Source organism: Saccostrea echinata, unplaced genomic scaffold (assembly GCF_033153115.1).
Source record: "Saccostrea echinata isolate AGI-Se365-2 ecotype Australia unplaced genomic scaffold, CSIRO_AGI_Sech_v1 ptg000028l, whole genome shotgun sequence".
NCBI lineage: Eukaryota > Metazoa > Mollusca > Bivalvia > Ostreida > Ostreidae > Saccostrea > Saccostrea echinata.
Window position 1 is genome coordinate 11,743,114 of NW_026889777.1, and position 12,004 is coordinate 11,755,117.

The window sequence follows — 12,004 nt, forward strand, 5'->3', positions numbered from 1 at the left end:
AGTAAAAACTTAACTTTTGAAGTTCTTGAGTTCAAACTACATGCATTGATAATTAAGCATTCAGAAGATCATATACTATTTCAGACATAAATACATGTTAAAGCTCCAAAATGCCCACCCAAAGAATGACTGGCAAGCATTAAGATACCAATTATCCTGGCATTCCCCAATGCTTTTCTGGACAAATCGATTAGATCTTAAGATTAATACATGTAAAATAATACACAATTTCAGTATTCAAGTATCAGATTAGAAAATATTTTCCACCCCCTCCCCACCTCTGTCAGAAACTCTAATGAGGGGTGCAATTCCAAACAAAAATATTCTAAGGTTGACATTTTTTTTTTAGCATTTTTAATGAACCAAACAAAACTTTTCAATTTACTACCTCTTGATAAAAAAAAATCATAAGCGGAAATCCTTGCTTACATTATATTTTTAGCTGACACACTTTAATTTTGATGTAAAAGATTTCCTTGACCCCGCCTCAGATTTTGTATGATTATCTCTTTGAATACATATCCTATATCTTAAAAATCAGAGAAATATTTTTGAATACTGCGACTAATTAATCTTAAAAAACTTATAGACATTACAAATCTGTGAATATGGAATAAAAGATGGACCCACTGTAGCAACGCACTTTGAAAAAAATCTCCGTGAATACATATCCTATATCTTAAAAATCAGAGAAATATTTTTGAATACTGCGACTAATTAATCTTAAAAAACCTATAGACATTACACATCTGTGAATAGGGAATAAACGATGGACCCACTGTAGCAACGCACTTTGAAAAAAATACGCACTTTGCAAAAAAAATTTCAAAGTGTGTTAAAATTGGGACAAAATCAACGCACTTTAAAAAATATTTTTTTACCATGGACGCACTTAACGCACTTTTATTGATTGTTTGTTGTTTTACGCACCATCACATGAATTGATAACAATTCCTTGATCGTATGTAAAAAATGTAAAAATTTTGGTAAGGTTTCATGTGGAACTTTAGAATATTTTTTTCTGTGTCGGGAGAGTAGGATTCTAGCAGCACTTTTCATGGCCCAGTGATGTTTTTACATAATTATTTTTAATAAAAGAAATGAATTAGCTCCGGGGTAGTGTTGAACTTTTCACTTTTTCATTAAGGCATTTTTTCTATTTATAGACGTCACGTGATGACGTCGTAGTGGAGTGCTTGTTTTAGCCTAAGACTCAATGACGTCTATACAATGGATAATAATAGTAAATGTTTTATCTATGACTTTTCTGATTTATCAATATTACATTTTACGAAAAAAGTCTAAATTTGCCGAAATATGATCTGGGTACTGCCTTAACATACCTGCGTAGATTGATAAATGGATATATAGATTAGAGGGAAAGAGAGAGAGAGAGAATATTCATGGTATGGAAAAATCATACTTGCTCCCCTTTTCCCTAAGAAAAATGCGATGCTTCAAATCACCTGTCGACCCCTATATCTAACGAACTTACTTACAAACTGGATAAAATAAAAAGGAAGACCCATTTCCCTTTTATAACATTTACGAAAACCTCTGGGATCAAGTCAACCCCCAAAAATCTTTAAAACGTCTATATCTCAGATCCTGAAGTGTTGTCATCACCAAAAAGTTACCCAACCAGGTTTAAAAAATTATTTATCATGCCTAAAAATTGCAAGAATATGGACCAAGCCTTGCACATCTGTTTTTCAAAGATCGTTAAAATGGTCAATATTAATGCACTTTGAAAAAAAAACTTTTTTAAAGTGCTTTAACTTGGTCCCAAATTTAAAGCACTTTGAATTTTTTTTAAAGTTCGAAAGAAAGCGTCCCCAGTCTACTGGTCAAATCGTCCGTGAACCTAATTCATTGATCAGGTAGACGGACGAATCCGTGGTCGAATTAAATATTAAGAAAAGTATGTAGAAATATAAAGGCCTAAGAATTGGTATGAAATATTTCAGTCAAAATACGATCAACTGATTGGTTGTGTTTCTCGTAGAATTTACGAAATGCTGACTTAAAACCAGGGCGTTTAAATCCTTGTAACATCAACTTGCCTGTCTCTGTGTAAAAATTGATCATACGCAGAGCATGCTCTGGGGTATCGAATAAGTTGAGAGACAAAACTACCATATGCAGGTGATAGGGCAACATTACTACAAAAACAAGGAAAGTTGACGATGGAAAAGCTGAAGTCATCTCCTTTGTCTCAAAATTTAGTTGTTAGTTTTGGGATCCAATTGTTACATGTAGTTAGTTATTATTGACTTTAGTTAGTAAACATCCAAGTATGAAACAGATGTGGCAGACTCTGTAGTGCCTTTTATTCCGGGTTCACTAGGATATATCGAGTCGACATATGACTGGGGGGTACAGTTACTAATGTTAATTGATAAAAAAATATCGATATGCCTGAATGTCGAGTTGAAGGTTACAGCAAGTGTTTGTTTCTTCTTTTGTAGTTTTGAATATATTCTGCTTCACAAGAATATAAAAACAGATCGGCTAATAAAGGAACATAATTAGTGTCCATCGGAATTCTAATAGATTGTTGCAAGACCTGATCTTCAAAGACTCTATACATGTTTTTATTCAGGAACTCCGGCAATCTTTTAATATAAATCTCAGAGTACAAACATATATAGAATCAATGTGATTTTTTAAAGTAATTTTGTAGATGACCAATTACAAGATATGATTATTTCTAATTTCCATTTTTACTGAAGAAGCAAATGTTTATGATATCACAAAGCCCAAATCTTATTTCTTCACTAGGAATGGTATTTTCTAAAGAAAAATCTTTGGAATGTCTGAAAATTCATATTTGATTTAATTAAACCAGATTGTTGAATATGCTGTAGCTGATATTTTCAGGGGTCGGTTTTCATATTTGTCTAAGCTCTCAATTTTATTGTTTATTTAAAGCCTCCCATTGTCTTCATATTCGATACACAGTCACCATTTAGGTTCAGTTTTCACCTCTCCCAGCACTTAGATTTCTCATATATAACAGGAAGTTGTCACCTAACGACATGATTTTTTAAACACGGCATATAATTTGATTATTTTCTATCATTTGTCAAACAAGTATTTATGATAATCCATTGCACCTACTGCATGTAGAAAACTGTTGAAAATCCTACTTTTACACATTTAAATTTGTCAATAAACGGCATAAGAGAGTTTAAGTCGTATATTTAATCCCAAAATTTCAACAACAAAAAATTCCAGTGACATATGCCATGATTCAGCAAGAATCCCACGGACTTCCACGAGTCATTTCTTTTCTAAACGATAAATGAAAATTTAATTGAACATCATTTGGCCGCTTAAAATGAAGTTTTGGTTTGTTTGGAAATTCATCAGTTTTAATCTAAAATATGTTTTTGCTTGGAGTGAAGCATTAAAATAAAAAGATTTTTGCTTTAGATGTACGAGGATTGATCCAAATGTCAAAAATGTCTCAACTGCTATAAAATCTTAAATAATCGATGGCTATCAAAATTTTGCATACTCTTAAAATTTCATTCAGTTATATGTAATACTTATTTGAATAATACGATAAACACAATGCTAGGTCTTGTCTATCGTCACATAGCAATAATGTTAAATATACCAGAGTCGTAATAATACTACTTTCCGGTATTTCATTTTTAGTTCATCCATATATATATATATATATATATATATATATATATATATATATATATATATATATATATATATATATATATATATATATATATATATATATATATATATATAAGGGATGTCAAATCGGTCAATTTTTGATAATCGGTTACTTGGACGTTTTTCCGATCGAGTACCCGGGTACTCGGTAAAAATGAAATTACATGTGTGTTAATTTTCTTGAGCCCCGTTAAGCTCTGTTAAACCCCGAAGCTGTTTTTATCACGTTTAGAAATGTATTTAAACAATCGAGTCTAAGGGAATTGATTTTTTGGTAGTAAATTTATTTATCAAATAATCACAAAAAACACAATACGTCAAAAATTACAATTTTTTTTACAGTTCTTGTTTAGAATCTATTCCATCAACGCAAAATGAGGACAATCTGTTACGCAGGTTTGTGATGATTAGATTAGCGAAAGGGAAGGAATGGGCGTTGTTTGGATCGCTAGTCTAATATTATTTCATATGTTGGTTGTTTCCTCCGTATACACTAAACTTAATACGCAATCTGACTTTCAACATTTTTTGAATCTTTAGTTATTTCTAAAGGGCCACAATGGGTGAGAACAGCCATGTGCCAGGTGACTGATCACTAATTACTGTATATACACAACCACAGGCGATAACAGTTGTTAATTACAGGTGTAGATGACGACACGCTAATTACCGTATGCATTTTTATGTTATTTTTTTTTTTTTTACAAGTTTTTGATAAAAATACACTTCCGAGTAACCGAGTACCATTTTTAGTATTCGATACTTGGACGTTCGATCGAGTACCCGGTTACTGTGGAATCATTTAAATTCGTGGGGGTCAATGTTCGTGGGCAAGCAAAATTTTATTGGTTCGTGGGGATGTAATTTCGTGGGCAGCTCGTTTATTTGGTAGATTTAATTAATCAGTACGTTAGCAAAAATATTGTTAGTGGTGATGTAAATTTGTGGGTAAGGGTGACTCACGAAATCCACGAACATTGATCCCCAACGAACAGTGATGATTCCATAGTAATCGGGTACTCGTTGACATCCCTAATATATATATATATATATATATATATATATATATATATATATATATATATATATATATATATATATATATATATATACAGATCTCATTTTTTTTATCTCATATATATATATATATATATATATATATATATATATATATATATATATATATATATATATATATATATATATATATATATATATATACAGATCTCATTTTTTTTATCTCATGTGGACTAACAACTTGTGAGTTGTGAGCGTCTATTTTTGAGCTTTTTTATAAAAATTATTTTAACTTTCTATATCATTCTATTCACATGCTTTTTTTCCCTTTACTATGCCTCATTGTGTGTTCGACGATATGACTATATATACCAAAATTGAGTAACTTAAAACTCAAAACAATACACGATAATTTACAAGAGTCATCAATAAAAACACTTTGTATGCACAGACACACAGCCCAGTACGGCCTACATGTAGTACTAGATTTAAAGCAACGTCATGATTAGGGATATCCCATCTTCATCAAATAATTCTACTTCCTGTAGTGTATCTCAAATTGTATATACCGTTGAAAAATCGTATACTAGTATGCCAAATTCAAATCAATAAACTTCATATTTTCCAATAATTTTCGAATATTTGAATTAAAATTTTGTCTCTGACGTTGTTTTAACTTTATTAAAAGACACTTTTATGATTGGAAGTTGTTCTATTTGGATGCCACTTTTTCTGTCAATTTTTGAAACATATTTTTTGCAGATCTTTTTCATAATATTTTTACTGTCTGTCCAAACGGCTTAACTAAAGATATCAAAAAAATGACGATAGCCACTTTATTTGCGACAAATTGAAGTTTTATTAAGCTTTGATTTATTTACGAAGGAAAATTATCATTTTATTCCCAAAACTTTGCTTCAAAATTTTTGGCATTTTACCCTGGGCCATATTCACTCTCTGTGACCTTCAAAGTTAACGATTTTTACAAAAAAAAAAAAAAAAAAAAAAAAAAAAAATTCAATGATAAAACCCAAACTATTCTGATTTGGATTTTCATAACAAATATTTTGATATTCAATAAGTATATATAGGCCCATACAGTTTGACGACAATGTCATTTGAAGAAAAGAAGGCTACACTTTTTGAATACATTATAGTAGAATGGTGAAATATAGGTTCTAGTTTAATGAAATCAAGATCAAACCAGATCAGGAACTGCGAAAAATGTAAGTCGAGTTTAGGACCCAGGCTGTTGTAGAAAAAAAAAACTCCCCGGTCGGCCCCAATGGTCAAACTGGAAATTCCGTAACCTTATTTGATATGACCAGGACCCTACCATTCATATTCCCAAATATAAATGGACTATTGCATAAAATGTAAGAGAAGATTAGGGAACCAGGTTTTGTAGAAAAACGCCAATTTTGCTCCCCTGTCGCACTTTCTCATCCCCATCCCCAGGTGAAAATCAAAATTCCGAAACGTACTTGCTTATCAAGTAATAAATCCAACATATAGTTTTGATTTTTTTGCAAACAGAAAATTTGTAAATTTTAGGGAAAAACTACCAAAAACTGGCTGCTTCTTTATTCTTTGCTGAATTCATGCCATGTCACTCAAATTTACATGATGTCCTCCATAAGGAGACTCGAGCCGAAAACACGCGACGTATTTCAAAACCCAGTGCAAGTTGTAAGTCAGTATTAAATGATTTGGCAAAACTGTTTTCGAAAATCTTTTTTGATCAATCATGTCCTGCATTAAATTTTGGATGCTGTGTTGAGTGAATTTTAGGTTATTTAGTAGACGACTTTAATAACATCAGTTTCGTGACGGATATCGAAGAGTGAAACATGACTTTTGCGCTTCATAAATAAGTGCATTTTCATTTTTTCGGATTTATTAGTGCAGTATACATGTAGTTAAATTCAATCGATATTTAATTATACTGGCTGCAAGTATGTAATTCAAAATAAAGAGTATTTTCCAGTCTGTCCTTGTACATGCATAAATTGTTGACGTGGGTTCCTTGTTTCCTTGTGTTCATATAGGGATCCCTTAAAATCATTTAGAATCTCGACACGTTTCATAACATGACAGTACATTCTAAGAATGAGACTATTTTTTCATAAATTAATCTTTTCATTTACCATTGTCTATATGCTATTGGGCTTTTGTTATTGTATACAACATTACTGAGATGACGTGAGACATATATTGTAAAAGAAAGAATTAGAATTCAACTTTATCAAGCTCTAATAATTTCAGTGAGATTTGATTTCAAAATCAGTACAATTTATTGAACCACAAAAGAAACGCAACGAGCAGTAATCTACAAATATTTGAGTTTTTTATCTAATGATTTTCAAAAACGAGTACAGTAAGGTAAAACTCGATTTATAAACATCAGAGATTTGATAAAAAATGTTAAATTACAATCTTTTAACTTTAGAAAGTGAACTTAAAAATTACCCCCCCCCCGGGGCCATTCAATTACAGCGTGCAAGACTGCCATTTACAACAGTTGCAGCTTGATTTCTACGATGCAGTAGATTCATCAATTTTGAGATCTGAGCGAAAGAAATATCCTTTGCCATTTTAAATGCCTGTTTTTCAGATGATGAGGTCGAATTTTCTCTAGCCAGGCGCAGTAGAGTACCCTTGGACTTCCAGTCCAAGGACTGTCATTCAAGCTAATGATACGTAAGAGCCTGTTGAAGCGTGATGTTTGCATATTTGCATCTGCAACTCTCCATCACCTTTATTTTGAGATTTTCCAGCTAGAGCAATGAAAATGCGTACTTAAGTCATTTTTAGGAAGCCTTGGCATCGCTTATGGAAAAGAAAGAAGAATTTATTTTTCGTAACATTGTTTCATTACTTATGATGAACAGATACAAATTCTTAAAACCAGCTTAAAACCCCATATTATTGCCAAATGTTTTGTTAAACATGCAATTTTTGATTTCTGTTAAGCGAACTCAAACTTAATTTCTGGAAATGGTATGAAAGTCATTCAACCGATAAATTACCGATTTCACAAAGTTGAAGATGTCCTTACTTTTTAGATACAAAATTGTATCCAATATATAATATTTCCCCCTTAAATAGGATGTTGCGTTTCTTTTGCGTTTCAGTATATAATCATTAAATATATGTTTAAACGACATTTCTTCTTAGAATGTCTTATTTGATTACAAGGTACTGTGAAGATTTTGTTGTATTGATATCTTCAAAGTCGTCCTGCTTTGACTTAATAATAATGTATTTTTCAAGTATCAAAGTATATAGTTTTTCTATAAATCTTGTTTTAACCGTCTTACCTTACACTCATAGTTAAAACAGTATTAAGAGTATTAAACATTCTAAGGAGTTAATATTTTGATAACGGATTTTATCATCATGAACACATATAATCTGAAATCGTCACTTGCTTGATACAGTGATAAAGTGTCCAATTGATCAAAACGCTGAATATATAAAGAGAATGATCAAAAGTATCTAGGTTGTACTTAAAGAGTGGCGTGATGGCAACCCAAAATGCTTCTCATAAACTGGACAATTTATTGTTTAGCTTCCTTAACGGGAAAATAATTTCAGACCAAGTGTTGAAGTTTTCAACAATATATGGTACAATCGGTTTAAAATTTTCGACAATTGTATCACCTTATTTATGGGTCTTGCCATTATGTGCAACTATTTTCATGTGGAATACACTTCACAAAGGGAAACTATTTGGCACAGCTCAAAGGTTCCTAATTCTAGTTATGTGTGTTGACGTTCTGTTTACGATGTTTATGGGCATCCGTGATGGTTTTCTACAATACACGGGAATGAATTATGGATTCATTGAATATAAGATTTGCAGATTTATTGTTTTTTCTTGTGTTGTTTTGAAAGTAGTACATGGAACATCAAATCATCTTAAATGTCTATTGACTTTAACTCAGGCACTTTTATTTTTGTTTCCCATAAAATTTAAATTTTATTACAGCAGATTTAGGGTCTTACTTTGTGTTTGGATTATTATTCATGTTATTGTGTGTAGTTTACAATTTATTGCTCCAATTTATATGCCTTTGACATCTGTTAGAACTGTTCAGGAATTTTCTGCAGGGAAGCCTTTAAAAATGATAGATGCATGTACAATAGAATATTTTGAAGATGAAGCATGGGATTTCTTTTTCCAAGCAAACTCTCTTGGTTTTATCAGCAATTTAATTTATTTCAATGTTCTGCCCATTCTTATCAATAGTAGCAGTATAATTGCTTTATATGTTATAATGAAGAAACAAATAAAAGCTTTGGATGTATTAATAAAGGGTAAAAATATTGGTAGAGTTAGGTATTTGCGTTTGCTAAAAGTAAATTTACTTTTAGGAAGCTCTTTCCTTATACAAGAATTTCCAATTCTTATATTAATGATTCATCTCCATAAAAATATGGATTTCATCGATGACAAGTATTCTTATTCCTCAGTATTTCTTTTTTTAATGTATATATATCTAACATTTGCAGTTAGCAAACCAGTCGAAATTTTCATTTATGCAAGTCAAAGTAAAAGCTTCAGAGAACAAATGTCAAAATTCTTACGTTCACCGTGATTGCGATTCTCTTTCCATCCAGGTTCTTATAATGCCTGAAAAAAGGATAAATATATAATGGCATAATTATTGGAAAAGGATTACAATATTCATTTGTTTAGAGTTAGGGAATTTTTGGTTAGAATTTGGATTATTTTTTATTGTCAAGATTTATATTTTGTTTTATATCGTTAAATATTGGGAATAGGTTTTTCTTTCTATTTTATTTTTAATATTTATTTCTTACATCATCACTATAATCATCATCTTCATCATTATTATTTTTATAATCATTATTATTAGAATTATAATTTTGTTTTGGTTTAAGTGTTGTAAGCTTGTTCATATTTTGAGGAAATGTGAATTAATATTGTTTTTATAGGAGTTAACTTTTTTTGGTTTAGAACTGGGAATGATGTTTTTGTTGATTATTTGATTTCTTTGGAATTATGATCTGATGCTTGAAAATAGAATGAGCTTTTATTTTGCATTGGGGATGTATTTGGGGGTTGGGGTGGGGGTTCTAGAATTGGTACAACATTTTATTGTTTAGAGTTACAATTTCATATTGTGCTTCTTTGTAGGAACATGTAATCAGCACTTCATAGTATTTATGTAAAAATCTCTATTCATTTTCACAGTGCAATTAATGAAATAAAATGTATTCTTCAAATAAGCTCAGTATTTTGCATACATGTATCCTTTTTAATAATGATTAAAAGAATTATGTTATGTGTGCTTTATTACTTTCGATTCATACTGAAATGTAATTTAATTCTTTGATTCTTTTTTTTTTCTTTCAGATATATTTCATTTTATTATGTAAATATATGATTCAGTCGTTTGATTTATTCAGTGATTGTAAAAAGAAATGTCTAAAATGTGTTCAAGTTTATGGGAATTTTATGTGAACTAATTTTTTTTTTGCCAGTAGATCTTTTTAGGATTATGTTGTGCATTTGAATTTGTCAGTCATATGTACTCAAATATTAAATTCGGGCTCAATGATTGATTTCCCTTTCTTTTGATTGATTGATTGGTGTTGTTTTACGTCCCTTGCAAATTTTTTTCACTCATATGGGACGTTATAATACATCGGTGAAGGGCTTCAAATTTAGACCTTAACTCGGCACTCAGTACCATTGAGCAGTGAGGTTTCTTTATCATGCAAACACATAATTTGATTTGGACCACCGTTTTAAGATCTCATTCGATTGACTCACTTCTAGTGCCCGGCACTTGGCGAAGGAACAGTCCCTATGTTAACGTCTTACCTTTGACGCGGCGCCGGGCACAAGAATCGAACCCGGTACCTCCAGATCAAGAAGCGAGTGCCACACTACTAGGCTGCAGCGACGAGTAATGTCCTTTTCGAGAAGCCAATCGTAAACTTATGAAATTATGAAGGTAAAAAATTATCCTTTTGATTGATTGTCAATTTCTACGTTGCAACGACGTAATACTCTATTATTTTTACATGTTTTACAGGATGTGTCCGATCTGCTTACACTGCACACATCTTTGAACATGAACAGACAACACCCGTGTATTGGTTTTGATTGCTTTCGTTAATATTTTATTCCGACTTTCCTTTTATATAGTTTTACTATTTTTTATCAAAACACCACAGACTACTGCCTTTTCTTTAATGTTAAGGATAAATTTCAGTTTGTGAAAATGCAAGGATTGATACCAATCAAACACACCCGAAATCTGTAGCTTTGATAATTTTCAGAGAAAAGAAGTTTGTAAACACAATTTTTATGATATATCGGTCTGGAAACTCTTTCAACATATAAGTTTAATCTATCAAAATTTCTGAAGCATATAATCTTTGAATCCGTGCTTTTGTCCTAAAGTGAGAATGACTAGCTCTTTACGAAAATAAAATATCTTCATGAATGGCAATTTTGTAAAACAGACGCCGGGCAGAGATGGAGTCACTCTGCTTACATTGAAGTACAAATACTTTTATGTTACAGTATAAAAGAAGATGTGCATAGACATGAAAATCAAGCAAATTTACCATACATTACGGAACGAAAGAATTTTTTAAAAACTTCAAAAAAGTAAAATACATAATATCACATCTGTTAATTGAGTTTTACGGTCTTCATATCAACTGGATCTATGTTGATTAGATATTTATAAAAATAGCGTTAGTGTATGTCGATAGTCTCTGTAGTATGAATGGGCAAATTTTTCCCATTTAAATTAAATTTTCCCCAAGATGATCTTTATTGTTAGCTGTTTTAAATGTTTGAGCATAACATCTAATTAGATTAGATTGTAATCTAAATTTTATCGTTAAAAATGGCCAGTTCGTAACTAAAATGTACATCTCAATCTTTTTTATTTATTTATTTATTTTGGAAACAAAGTGATCCGCGAATATTAGAGATTTTCCTTGTAGCAAAGGTCAAAACTCTTATAAACAATTAAAAAAGGAAAATTGATAGCGAAGACGTCCTCTATCTTCTCAGGAACTACTTGATATTTAGACATGAGAAGCTGTTAGGGACGGGAAATAGAATTGATTGATTGATTGATTGTATGTTGTTTTAAGTCCCGTTCCAAAAATTTTCACTCATATAGAGACGTCACCATATACCGGTGAAGGGCTTCAAATTTAGACCTTTAGGCCAACATTTTTTAATAAAATGATTTACGGGAGCGCCGACTGCAATTTTAGCTAAAACCAAATAAAAATA